Raw genomic sequence first — 14,598 nt, forward strand, 5'->3', positions numbered from 1 at the left:
GGTGGCATAGTGGGGAACTCCTTGCATCACCACTGCAAGCACATACTTGCCAGGAGTTATTTCTTTTCACTGTGGAAGAAACAACCTCAACTTTCCCTCCAGAAGAGTTGTGTGATCATGGGAAATGGTGGGCAAGTAGAGATGCCCCTGCCAGAGACACTTCTACCCTTGTCTTTGCTGTTGCCATGGTAACCACCTCTGCCACAGGACTTGGGTCCCTGCATGTCCTGTAAGAACTGCTATTACTAATAGTCCTGCCTCTGGGTAGGAATGTATAATTTGGAGCCTGTTCTTTTCTGCTGTTTACGGAAGGCAGACCTGGGTGTTTGGGGCTGTAGTGAGCCCATAGCTTTGATGGTTTTAGTATTCTTCTTCATATTTAAGTATTGAGTCAATCTGAGAGCTGAACAGATGCTTCTCATCAAAAGGGATACTGATGAGATGATGTTGTCCCTCTGACCTAAAAGCCTGAGACTCTCAGTCAGGTGTAGCATTTGAGCAGGTGGGTGGTGTTGCTCTCCCTAGAGGCAGTGTCAGTGGAGTCCAGGGATAGCAAACTAACCGAGTTGGCGATAGTCCACTCAGTGGATGTCCTCACAGCCACACACTTCCCAGTAGCAGCAATTTATTGCTCTCCTTACCTGTTGCCTGCACTTAGGCTCTGTTTTTGGCAATATGCGCCACCAGAAAGTGAGGCAGGACTTGGCGGGTCATCTGGGGACACCTTGTATTTCTTTACTAACAAGGGTATACTGGGAGAGCCAATGGAAAGAGATGATGGAGCATGGGAGGTGGGGGATGGCGGCTTCTCTGAGACTTGGGGTCATGCCATTGGGGATGGGTGCCCTTCACCATAGGCTTTCCTGGTGCTGAGAGGGTCCCCTGAGGGTTCATCCTTGGGTGAATGTGGTGGAATTTAAATGGTTACTTACCAGTAGGAGTAGTTTTGCAGTTTGAGGAATTTTCTGGATTCATATGCTGTGTATTATTCTACCATCAAGTAGTTCGGTCTGGAGCTCTCTTTTGTAGTAGTCTCTTGTCTTTCTTTTTTGTTTTTTTTGGGCATCAACTGTTTCTATCATTTGGTGCTTAGTCTAGTATCCAGCCTTCTTCTGACATCAGACGCCCGCCTTGAAAGCCTCTCGCCATCTTCAGATTTTTTTCTGCCAATAGTCTGTCAATTTTAGAGTGCCACAGGCTACCTTCTGGATTTGTGTCTTGCCAGTGTCCTTGTTTTCTTTGCCTCACCTCATTTCCTGGGGGAAGGGGGTGGGTCACATATGAGTCCAGAAACTCCTTCCAGCTGCAAAACTACTTTTGATAAGTAACCATTTTGTTTTGCAATGTGAAACTTTTCTGAATTCACATGCTGTGCAGTGACTTTGCAGAGGGTTCTTCTCTCGGCTGGCTCGGTTGGAGATAAGGTTGAGCTTGCAAATTAATGCTTCAATTCTCTCTGTTCCACTTGTGCTTCTCTCTTTACCTGGATGTCAATGCAGTAGTATTTTGTGAATGTGTGGACTGAAGACCATGTGTCTGCCATACATATGTCACTCAGCAGTACGTCTGCCAGGAAAGCTAAGGTAGCTCCATTCTTTCTTGTCGAGTGTGCTCTTGGTTTATTTTCTAGCTATATGTAAGCTTTTATGTGGCACATTTGAATTATCTCAGTTATATATCTTGCAACTGGATTTCCTTTGATATTGTCTGAGAACTATATGAGGTAGGGTTTCCCTTTTCTATATGGTCTTGTTCCTTCTAGGCAGTACATTATCACCCTGCAGGCCTCCAGTGTATGTGGTGTTCTATCTGCTTGAGTCTTTGGTTCTTGGCAATAGCTTGGTATTTTGAGTGCTTGGTTTATGTGAGAGTGAAATATAACCTTTGCCAGGAAGCATGGGTTGGTCTTTATGACTCCACTGTTCTTGTGTATTTGCAGGTATTTCTCTTGTGTGGTGAGGGCTTGCAGCTCTCTCTGCAAAGCAATGCAATCGCGATTAGGAATGTTGTCTTGAGCATGATGAGTTTCACAACGGATCTGTGGAGTTTTCAAATAGTTACTTCATTAGTTGAGTAAGCACCATGTTTAAGATCCAAATGGGCATTGGTGCGCTCCTTGAATGTGCTATCTTTTTGCCTCCTACTAGAAACCATTTGACCACTGGTGTAGTGAAGAAGTTCTTTCTATATATCACCTTGTGTACGCCACTATTACTGCCAGATGTACTTTTAGAGACGCAAAGGTTAGGCTGTTGTCTAGCAAGTGTGTGAGGTAACTGATGACCGTAGTGTCACATGTCCTGTCTTGGAAAAGGTCAGATCTCTGGCACCATTATTTTTACCTCTCCCATTTTTGGCTGTGTGGCATTTCTTTGTTGTCTGTCTTCTTGCTTCCCTGAAATGTGTCATTGTTTTCTCTGGGAGGCCCAAATGTCTGAACTCTATGTTCACAGAAACCATGCTGTATATAGTTGGATTATGCATATAAGCCCACAGTGACGGCCCACCTCTGCCTTTGGATGGCCATATGGAAGTAATTTGGAATGTATAAATACTGAGGGTCATATTTACGACTTTAGTGGTGCTGGGCATAGAAACAAGTCTTTATGCACAAAAACAATCCTGAGAGTTGTTTTCCTCTTTCTATGTGTGCTGCAAAATACAGCACACACACAAAAGGGAAAATAAAGATATTTCTCCTTGTTACACTTCACCTGGGGAGGTGCATCTTTCTGGTGCATCCCCAGGTTTACCAGATTTGATAAAATTGGGAATGCGTGAAAAACCATGGAAGTTGCGTTGGAAAACCGAAGCGATGCCCATTGATCACCTCCCTTTGCATAGACAAAATGCACCTTAGCGATATGCTCTGCCTTGCATTACTCCCAAAAAAAATTGCCATTCGAAGCGATGCATAGTGGATCAGCGTGGTTTCAAAAATCTGACTTAGAGGTTTGCACCACAAATGTACCAAGTTGAGTGGTGGATGCACGGAGAAGCCCTCTCATTAATATGCCCTCAAAGGCATAGAATTTAGTTATCACTGACTAAAGATGTGTATCTATTTTTATGGGACAAAAATCTAGAAAGTAGGGAGAAATTGCAAAATACAAAGAGCAGATGAAAAAGACAAGCAACAAAATTGCAATAAAGGAGAGGTAAAGTTATCAGTCTTTGTTGTACCTAGAGTTGGACACCAGAATTTCATTTTCTTCCTATCTGGAAACACGGAGGCGCACGTACATGAAAGGACGTGTTGTTCTCTGAAAGTGGCAGAACATACAGTCAAGATCTGTATCTAAAAGTATTTGCATCAAAGCAAATCTGAGGAGACATGACTCCAGTTTGTCCTTGACTCCAATCTTTACATGGAACAGCCTGATCTGTGAATACATTGAACAATCATTGGTAAGATACAGCTGATGCAGGGTAATTCGTCACTTGAAAAAACCAGGGGACAGCCATTACCTGTGTAATCACTTCTCTATTTCTACTAGAAAACTACTGATATTGTTTTCCAAGCCTTCACCCTCTGACATCTGAGCCAACTCAGTCCATGCCATATGAATATCTTCAAGTCAGTCCAGGCTTTTCAGAATGCCATTATAGATATGCAAAGACTAGTAGTTTCATGTGAAGGACTACAATTCCTGCAAGCTTAGCTGTTGTTAGAATGTCACCATCATGATATAGGGCAAGTGAAAACCCTGATAATGATATCCTCGTTTACAGCTAAGTTGCTTTTTAGTGTTAAATGGCATTTGCAGTGTGTCTAATCTACCACTTCTAGGGCATCATTTTGCATTTGATATTCTGCCGTTGAATTTCCAAGTGTTTCTGAGCTTTCCTACATAGACTAGAGTCTAATTCAGTTTTGCAGAAATGTGCTTAGAAGGGAGAGCAGGAATGTTCATCTTTAAGTGAATGTGTCCACTTTAGTCAGTTGAACATTTTTGGTGAGACTGAAGGGTGGTACCAAACTGCTAACAGTTTCAGGCTGGTATGTGTGCCCAATGTCTGGCAGTTATATATTTGTGTAAGATAACTAGTGGCATGGGTGCTCCTAAAAACCATAATGGTGAAATAACGAAATAGTTACTTACCAGTGGGAGTAGTTTTGCAGCCTGAAGAGTTTTCTCGATCAACTTTTTGTCACCTCTAAATTGCCAATTGGTAGGAGAGAGACAATTTGGCAACAAATTGTCGATAAGATCAACAGTGTGGCAGAAGTACGGAGAACAGTCACGAAAGTGCAAGAAATGCTGGCATGACTGCAAGCGCAGGACCAAGGAAAAGATGGCAAGGAGCAAGAAAGCAGCACTGCAGACTGAAGGTAGGAGTTCAGCACCGCAGGAGGCCCTGGACCACATGGAGGAGATGGTGGCAGCCATCATCCCTCAGGAGATCGTCACAGGGATTCAAGGACAGGACAGGACAGCGCAGACTACCAGGATACAACACTGATGCTGGACTGCCTGTCCTGGGCTTCCCTGATGACATGGATGACGAGCTGACAAACATTAGCCAGCAGACCCTCCAAGATGTCCTTGGAACTCTCCAGACCCCACCTTCAGTCTCAAGGAGGAGCACAGAAGTAGCAGCCATCACAGAGGAAGCACCCACCACCCCATTTGTACGACCTGCCAGCTCCAACCCAGCTGAGGACTCTGAGGACACTGGTACCACCTTTGAGAGGACTGTATTTGGAGTACAGCTGGAGCTGACCAAGGAGGTACGGATGGGGATGCAAAATATGGCAGCCAGCCTTGAGAGGAATGCATTTGTGCATGATGTCATCTGCAGAACAGGCAGCAGCAATGCAAGCGCTAACATCCATCCTGCAAGGACTATAACAAAGTGTAAAGGAATTCACCACTGCAGTAAGGGAGTTGTCACAACACCTCGCACCCCAAACCTTTCACTGCATGCACGAATACAATCATGACCCCCTCAGGGCCGACCTGGCTGCCTACCACAGTGATGTAGCTGCTATACTTAAGATTCAGCAGCTCCTCCTTGCTGCAGTAATGCCCTTAATAGCCCCACAGTAGGCAGCTACCGGGATTTCTGACTCTACGTCTTCAAACACTGAAGTGTGTGTTGCCCCTTCAAACCCACCACCACCAAGGGCAGAGGAGACGACACACACATCAGAAGATGAAGACATGGAACAGATCACCTTCACCCGTAAGAGTACCCGGTAGCACAAGTCCATGCCACATGTGCACTGATATCCTAGGTCCTGTGCTTGTTAACATGCCAGTCTTGCAACAGCTGCTCACATGCACTGTTCTCCAGCACACTGTTTACCTTGACACTACGCTCTGTGATTGTCTCTCACTACCTCATTGGCAATTAATTTTCCTCTGCACTGTATGACACTTCACCCCAGCATGTCCAATGACATGTCCCATTGCACTTGTGCAGTATCACAATAGAATGTGTCACACTAATGGACTATGTAAATATTGCACTACAGCACTTTCAAATAAATAGCACTTACACAACCACTTTGTCTCTGTGTAATGTGACACATCAACTGTGTAGGAGATTAGTGATGTATGTCACATGTCAGTGGCCATAGAATGTCAATACAACTGCCTTGAAAGATTGTGGGCTGATACCTATACACTGGGGTCTGGATTGTATCATCATCTGCGCTTCCTGAGGCTTATTTCTGAAGTAAATTGAGAACTAACAGTATAATGCTGTGTTGGACCGAAAAAGTCCGCTTCAAGGGATGTTTAATCTGAAAATCAATGTGTTAAAAATTCCCTTTAAGACAATTTTTATGTATGTGACATCAGACTATAAACTTTCGTCTCACACACACACACACCATACAGCAGGAATGGATGTGTACGAGTGAATGGACATTTATGTAACCCGGGAGTACAATGTAAGAAATGATAGGTGTGAGTTATGTATACAATACTAAATAAGATTAAAACATCATTCAGCTTTTCAGGGTCACATGAACATCAGGCTGCAGGCAGATGTACCCCAGTGGCCAAGTTTCCAAATCAGGTCTCAAACGATGACAGATTTAAAACACACATCCAAACTTCACAACACATTGGGAACCAAAGTTACCTTGAGTGGTGGGTGCAATGGATGGCAAAGGCATTGAGAAGTAGCTGTGGTGTAGATGCCAATGTGTGACTGCACATTAGGAATTGTGAATAATCATGTCAAAAATGGGATTTGGATTTGGATGGTAGACAAATGCAAATACTAAATTGACACTGTTCACCCATGCCAAGGCCCTGATCCCCAAGCATATGACACATACTGTAAAGGAGTACCTAAATATTTATGTAACAGTAAAAAAGGATAATAAAACTAGGAGAAACACCTTAACTAACCTAACTTATCCTAACTACACATTACACACAACTGGCCCTAACTACCCTAAGCTAAACTCACCTATCACATTTAACTAAACACTCTAAACATCAACCCGCCCCCCCTTTCATGACGGGACACATGAAGGACAACATATACTAACCTAAACACACACTATCTTATCCTAAACAAATATATATTGTTTTGGTATTTTTTTTATATATATTTTTTTGTAAACCCCAACATCATCCCCCACGCACCCACCCACAAAAATAACACATGTAATCATATAATTCGCTCCACCCTCAACCCACTTATACTAACTAAACTAACAGCCTATTCTAACCTAACGCTAATCCCCCTAAACCCACTAAATATAAGAACCAGGAAAGAGGAGGGAGAGGAGGGAATCATGGCTGAGGGTCACAAAGTCACAAGTTTGCCCTCCGCAGGATCTTCTTTACTCAAAACAGTCTCCAGCTATTGCAGGACACCTCCCGCTGCAGCCTGTCCATCCTTTGCAACATCCGTTGCATATCACGTCTCATTTGTTGGAATTCTGCATTGTCTATCACTGCAGCAGGGGTTGTCTGTGTGCCACTAGTGGATGGTACTGTTGGTGCCGGTGCCGTGCTTGGAGGGGGAGGTGCAGGAGCTGCTGTCTGTGGGCCTGGACCTGATGAGCTAGAGGGACCTGCAACAGTGGGTGTCATCCTTTGTGCGACTGTGGTCGGAGTGGTTGTGCTGGTGGCTGTTGTGGGCAAGGATGGCCCCCCTTGGGCAAATGCCCTCCAGACCCCTGTGGCTCTTTCATGCTGATGATGCCGTGCCATTTTGTGGAACCCAGACTCCACATCCAGTATGTGGCGGTAAAGCTTCGCCCACCTCTGGAATTGCCTGATGATCATTCATGTTGGCAGCTGTAAAAATAGAGATTATACATTAGTGACATTATTGTGTGATACATCTACTGTTGATATTCTAACACTTCCTCAAAATAAGCTTAAACAGTCCAAATCACAGTACAGATCATAGATTGTCCCTGAGGAATGACATGCCAACGCAGCCTACACATCTCCTATCTAACAGCCAAGCAATGCTCAAAAAGCTGTGTACCTACTTAAATGATCTGTGCATCATTGTTCTGCCATTAGTTACATAACAAATGCCGCAAGTACTTCACATGTGACACGCCAACTAATGAATATCTTCTGGATGACAATCAAGGCCCACAAGATCTGTGATTTGTAAATGGAATTGCCTGGACGGTATGCAGTTGCTAATCATGACGGGGTATCCTAGGTTGGAACAAATGAATGTTGGAATTACATGTCTGTCTTATACACTGGGGTCCTCACACCTAGGTACACATATTTCATAACCCTAACCCTGTGCCTCAGGGGGTGATGGACATGCAGCTCATACTTTCAAACATCAAGGACAGCCAGGAAGCTTTGGACAGCTGCCCATGGGCTTAGTCAGTCCACCACAGGTAAGGAGGGCTGCCAAATAGGATTGACTCAAACATTGGACAATCACATCCACATTTATGTTCCTAAATGCGGACAATTGTCAACATCTTTGATCTCACTAATACCTTTCCAAAAACAAGCACATAGATGCGAGCAGCCATCTGGGCTTGACCTGCATGTACACCTATAACATTCTACTGAGGTGCCACATAAACGTAGCACAACATGTGGAGCCAGATGTGGCTAGGAAGTCAAACATACAGTCCTACATGTTCATTAGTTAACAGGGAGGCTCAAGTCAGTGGGTAATACTTTGGCATCACTGGTCTGTGTGAATCGGGGTATTACTTGCTGACTAAATCATAAACATGGCCACCTCTTAATTTATCATTGGCATAAATGTAGCAACAAATATCACCCTGTTCACCTGCCCATGCCTATAGCACAGCACTAGAATCCCAAACTATGGCTCTCTGCCACTGATAGTCCAAATCAAACATGAAACAAAATGTCAAACGCCTGGCAAGTCACATATCAGATCATGTGCCAGCACATCATACCTTGCAATGAGTCCAACACACAGACGTCAATCACACAACAGCTGCAAACACAACACAGAACTAACATATCAACACTTACTGGATATGTCTGGGTCCACAAATTGAGCCACTTCTCCAATTGTGTAGGGGGCTGGTCCACCTGTAACACATGGAAGGGTGAAATGTGCTCAATGTCTGTTCACTGTACGAAACTTGGAACAAAAAATCACTGTGTGTGACAATTTAGATGATAGAGTAGACACCCCAACAGACATACCACTGCAAACATGTATTGACCCTGTCACTCCAGTGATTGGTAGACACAATTATGCACACATGCACTGGCCCTAACAATCGTGTGGTGACAAACATGATTACTCAATTTTGTGCAGAATTCTTCCTAGAGGGTACTCCATTTCTTCATTTGTTGTTATGAGAGACACGCAAAGCCACATTCCTGGTGCACTGCAATACCAGTCACTCAGGTATTGTGGCTTGTGCATCAAGGGACAATCAGTTACTGTGTGATGCTCATGTGGGTTGGGTTTAGTTCAGGAATTATTGTGCTTTCTATGGTCCATTATATGTGGGCCTGTGTTGTCTGTAGGTTACATATGCCACATTGCCAGTGTACCCACAACCGTTTATGCCCCCTATGACACCATGATGGCAGGGATCCTGTGTGTAACTTGAAGACAATGTTACGCTAAACATGGATTGGCCATTTATCTAAATCAAAACAACAAAGAAATATATGCTAACAGTGTCTAATTTGACCGTCCGTGACAGAATGCATGGGCACAGGTATACTCATTGCACCTAAAGTGTGTTACTCAGGGCCCTGTGTACCTATATCAGGTATTGTAGATCACAGTTAGCCACATTCATCATCTTACATATGCCAAGTTGGGTGATCTTTGGTTATACAATGTACTGACACTGTCCCCTAAGTGAAACATGGTTTAGCAAATGTCCTACTGCAGCAATCTTGATGAGGTAGGTCTCAATTTGTATGCACCTTGGGAATGGCAGCAGTCACAGGAATGCTGGTCTGCTGATCTTAGCATACACCCATGTCTGTGATAGCCTTCATACTGAGAAGTTAACTATTGTACATATGCTGCACTAGATCAGCAGGGGTGTACCACACATAAACTAGCAAACTATTTCATCACTTTAAATGTATTACGGAAGCACTCAGGGCTCCCTTGCACAACATTATGCAAATAAATAATTTGTGACCATGCATTCACAAAGTTCAGGGATCCCATGATGACCCATTAACTTATTAAATTTGCTGGCTATAAAGTGACACAGATGGCAAATGCATCAGCTCTGTACCAGCAATTGTGCCCAAGGCAAATTAAAACACACAGGAACAATGAACATAGGGGCAGATGTTTACATTTTTGTATGTGTAGCGTTTGGTTCCTGTTTTTACGCTACAGCTATGGAAAGTAGCACCAAACATTTAGATATTATACAGTGTGAATTAATTTGGCATCCATGATTAATTTAAATGCTGCACAAACCAAGTCAGAATATCAGCCTAAGATATTAACAGAGGTTAGGAAGATCTTTGTAAGTATGGCCATGAACACAGTTCAGACATGTATTCCAAATAATTGGGGACTACATTCATTCCTTGCTTTAGCATGTGAAATACATCTCATTCCTGGTACGCTCACAGATCATGAATAAAACATTTATTTGTGCCGCATTACCATCATCTGTTGACGTCAAAGGAGCACTAATTTACAAGATCAAGTTGTGTTTTGTAGGTTTGTGGAGCTTTTGCGTCAACAAATGGCGGTAATGCGTAACAAATATTGAATAAATCAGGGCCACTGTATGTTCAACTTGCATTCCACATGTCCACAAACCTTGCATGCCGCATGTCACCAAGGTGGTCATTACAACCCCGGCGGTTAGTGGTAAAGTGGCGGTAAGACCGCAAACAGGCCGGCGGAAAAATAAATGGAATTATGACCGTGGCGGGTACCGCCGCGGTCACCCGCCACTTAACCATTCCGACCGCCATGGCGGTGCAGACCGCTGGGCTGGAGATTGCGGTCTCCAGCCTGGCGGTCGTCACTAGACCCCGTCGGTATCAGGACCCTGCATACCGCCATGGATCTCGGGTGGTTGGGAACCGCCATGAGATCCATGGCGGTAGGCACTATCAGTGCCAGGGAATCCCTTCCCGGGCACTGATAGGAGTCTCCCCCACTCCCCACTACCCCCATGAATCCTCCCCCCACACCCTCCACCGCCATGCCACCCCCCAAAGGTGGCACAACCCCCTCCCCACCCCGACCCCGAACATGCACATATACACACCCCTACACGCACACACCCCCAACATGAACATATACACACCCCTACATGCACACATACACCCCGACAACACATACCCGCACACATACAAACAGACATGCACACTGTTCGACCCGCACACATTTCCCATACACATAGCACCCCCCCGCACGCACACAACACACAACACCCCCTCACCCCCTTCGCTAACGGACGATCAACTTACCTTGTCCGTTGATCCTCCGGGAGGGGACGGGATCCATGGGGGCAGCGGTGGAGGTTGAGCAACGAAAAAGGACGGTGGCCTGCCAGCGGTCATAATACGCGGCGCAGAAGACTGCCACCACTGACGTCTTCAGCACAGCGGTACCTCGGCGGTCTTGCGAAAAGACCGCCGAGGTCGTAATGACCCCCCAAATCTGCTACTGTCACTACAGAGCATTTTACTGTACACAATAGTATGATTTGTACTCACCAACAGGGCCACCAATAACCACATCCAGGTGGTCCAGCAGGTCTTGCTCTCTGGCCACAAGTTCAGCCCAGCGATGTTTGAGTTGGTGGTCATTGCGCTGGCTGGTGAATCCCCTCTTCAGGTGGAACAGCACCTTGGACCACCAGAGCTTCCTCGCCTCGGTGTGATACCCCTGATTCACCCTGCCACCAGCCTCTAACATCAGGTGGAGGAAGTGGCACACCAACCAAATGAAAGCCCCAACTCCTCCTCACCCATTTTCCCCAGACGTGGCCTGCCCAACATCACAGAAAATAATAGGGATAGGAAAGGGAAAAGAGGGAAATACAGGGAAAGGAGGTAGGAAAATGAAACTTAAAAAACCCACAAACAGCCCAACAATACCCCAACTAACAATACCCACTACACACTCCCAACAGTACTAAGACAAAATTAGACACAAAAAATAGATGACAATTGGAATGGCACACAGGAGAAAAAAGCACAATACGGACAGACACAACTCTCAACACAGCCACACAGTCTAGATGAATCTCAGACTGCAAAGTGGAAGTAAAAGTACACCCACTGTACCATTTCTGTAAACAGGATATCCTATTACATTTTATGATGCTTACTGGCTTTGCGTCAATATTTATTGATGTATATGCTTAAAATTTACCCCGCATTCAAAGATCAATATATTTTTCATGGATAACCAATTTCATGGGGTGCAGTGTTGGAATTAACGTTAGTGACCAATCGATGTATAATGGCTGTGAGCGTCATTTTTTAACGCCTATGCAGCATTTTTTGACGCCCATGCGTCATTTTTGATGCATTTGCATCAAAATATCTGTCTTTAACTGTGTTTGTGTCATTTTTTTCATTTTTTATGTCCATGAAAGCTATAACTATACAAAGATAGGCTGTTAGGGCCTGCTGTGTGTGTTCCTGTGTTTGGGCACATGTGGCAGACCACACTACCGCAGACCATAATACTCATGTTGTTGTGCCGGATTAGCACTCTTAACTGACGCAACAGCAACCCAAACATTTGGAATTAAAATTTGTATTCCATAGTTTGAGCAGGTGATACGTCAATAGAGGATAGCAAGACTACGCAACTTAATAAATTTACACATGGCTTGTGTGTTTATGTCTGTGAATTGGCTATTTCAATTGTTGTTGTGCCTCTGTGTGAACGTCACAAGACGTGTTTTGCATAATGTGCTCGTATGCATGTGTTACAATTGTGGATAACCATCAGATGCCATTCATTAAGGTACATCAGTCAGGATATGTGTTTGTCGTACTCGTAGCGTCTTATGCTGTGTGAACTTCCCTGACTTTGGGGACAAAACATCTCCCATGACAAACTATACACAAGATAGATAGAGGACAGTTGATAATGGCAATGTTACAAAGGTAAGCCATCACCTGTACTTGAATGTTGGATACCACTTCAAGGTCATTTGTGTGTATACTACCCATGAGTCAGGCATTTGAATATGCTAGGTAGGTACAGTGTTTGTGACACAGAGTCCCAACTCCAATCCAAAAAAGTTATGGTACACCACAGTTGGACTAATGTAAATGACCTATGTTTCTCCTGTGGCTGTGGAGGACCAGCAGACCATGCTGCTTGTGTTCACATATTTCCAGTGGTTCATTGCACAAAGGTGTCCAGTTCAAGAGTGTGGCCATGTGTACCCTGTGTCAGTATTGGCCTCCATGTTGTCACAGTTATGTACAGGTCTAGTCATGAGTCTGTGGAGCCATCCCTTGAATTAACAGAGTATCCTTCAAAGCAGATTTGACCTAAAGCCAAAGATCAACTAACGACACACATGGGGATAGTCCAGCTATCTTTAGAATGTGGAAGTTCACAGGTACACGCAGAAGAATAAAGAGGTGTGATTTAAAACTCTGTGTGTGGCCTAGTCATTCAGCAGGTACCAGGCAGGGGATAATGCTACAATCTAGAACATCAATAATATGATATAGGGCAGCGCTCCAAATCATTTTGCTGCGCTGCCCTATGCTGAATTAAAAGGGCAGGAATGCACTGTGTTTAGGCCGCGAGCCGTGGTGGCAGGACGCACGCGCCCTGCAATTTACTATTTTTATCGAGGCCCCAAATTGGGCATGGGGTCTCGACACATTAAAGGCACGATGCGCTCCTTCTAGTTTATGCCTCCCTCCACTCTCCATTCCCCCCACTTACCTTCTGCTTCTTTTTTCTTTCTTCTTTTCTGCCTTCCTCGTTTCTTTCTGAATTTGTGCCTTTCTTTCATGTCCATGATCCTTTCTCTCCCTGCATGCCTTTGGAACCTTACTTAACATGGTGACTTTTACTATGGATTTCTATGTTATGTTCCCAATCTAATATGGTGTCTTTTACTTCCTGCCAGTCACTTCCTGTTCTTTGGGTATAAAAGGTGTGTGATTCCTCTTCTCTTTGCGCTGCAACACTTCCTTTGGGTGGTGATCTTCACTCCTGGTCTTCTCCGTCAGATATATGATTTCTGAGCCTGTTCCAGCTTTTTTCTTTGTCATTTTTGTCTTTTGTTCAGATTTACTTTTTACTTTTTGTTTTTGTTCCAGGAGTTCCTGTCCGAGGTTTTTTCCCTCCCCCTCCACCCCCCTCGGGGACTCATTCTGGAGGGCACGGACTGCCTTTGGCGTTCCCTCGTTCAGCAGCACTGTGGCTACCAGAAAGGGTCGCCCCTACTTGGGTCAAAGCAGAACCTATAGGAACCAAGACCTCGCCACATTTCCAGTGGGCCACAGACATAGAGGACGAGTAGGTCGTGACAGTACATTCCTGTCGTTTCAGTCGGCGCACAATTTGGTGCCTAGCACCAATGAAGGCACGCCTGCACCATGGTAGAGTGTGTCTGCGTTGTTGGATTATTTTTGTGCAGGAAGGGACACCTTCCTGCATAAAAACAGTCAATTAAGGTATTTTCCTCGGTTTAAGAGGAAAAAAACAAGGAGAAATGAAAGAATTTCTCCTTGTTAAGCATGCTCTGGGGAGGTATAAGGTTTTGCCACTGCTCCACATTAACATCATTTTGCAAACCTGGGGCAACGTCAAAATCCATTGGTGTTGCCTGGAACACCCACAGCAACGCCCATGGAACACCTCATTGACTCAGGAGTAAGGCAAGGTAGCGCTTTGTACTTCCTTGCCTTATTCCATATCTATGAGGCCATCCAAAGCCATTCAAGGTGGCTTTGCGTCGCTCATAGATATGAATGAGAGGCTTGTACCACCAGAGTATCTAAAAATGTGACACTCCAGCAGTGCAGGACTCTTGTAATAAGCCTCTAAACTGTTACTTACTACTGGGAGTAGTTTTGTAGCTTGAAGTGTTTTTTGGATTCACATGCTGTGCATTATTCTGCCATCTAGGGGTTGGGTCCAGAATTGTCTCTACTGTTTTTTTTCTTCTCTTTTTGGGCGTCA

Source organism: Pleurodeles waltl, chromosome 4_1 (assembly GCF_031143425.1).
Source record: "Pleurodeles waltl isolate 20211129_DDA chromosome 4_1, aPleWal1.hap1.20221129, whole genome shotgun sequence".
Taxonomy (NCBI): Eukaryota; Metazoa; Chordata; class Amphibia; order Caudata; family Salamandridae; genus Pleurodeles; species Pleurodeles waltl.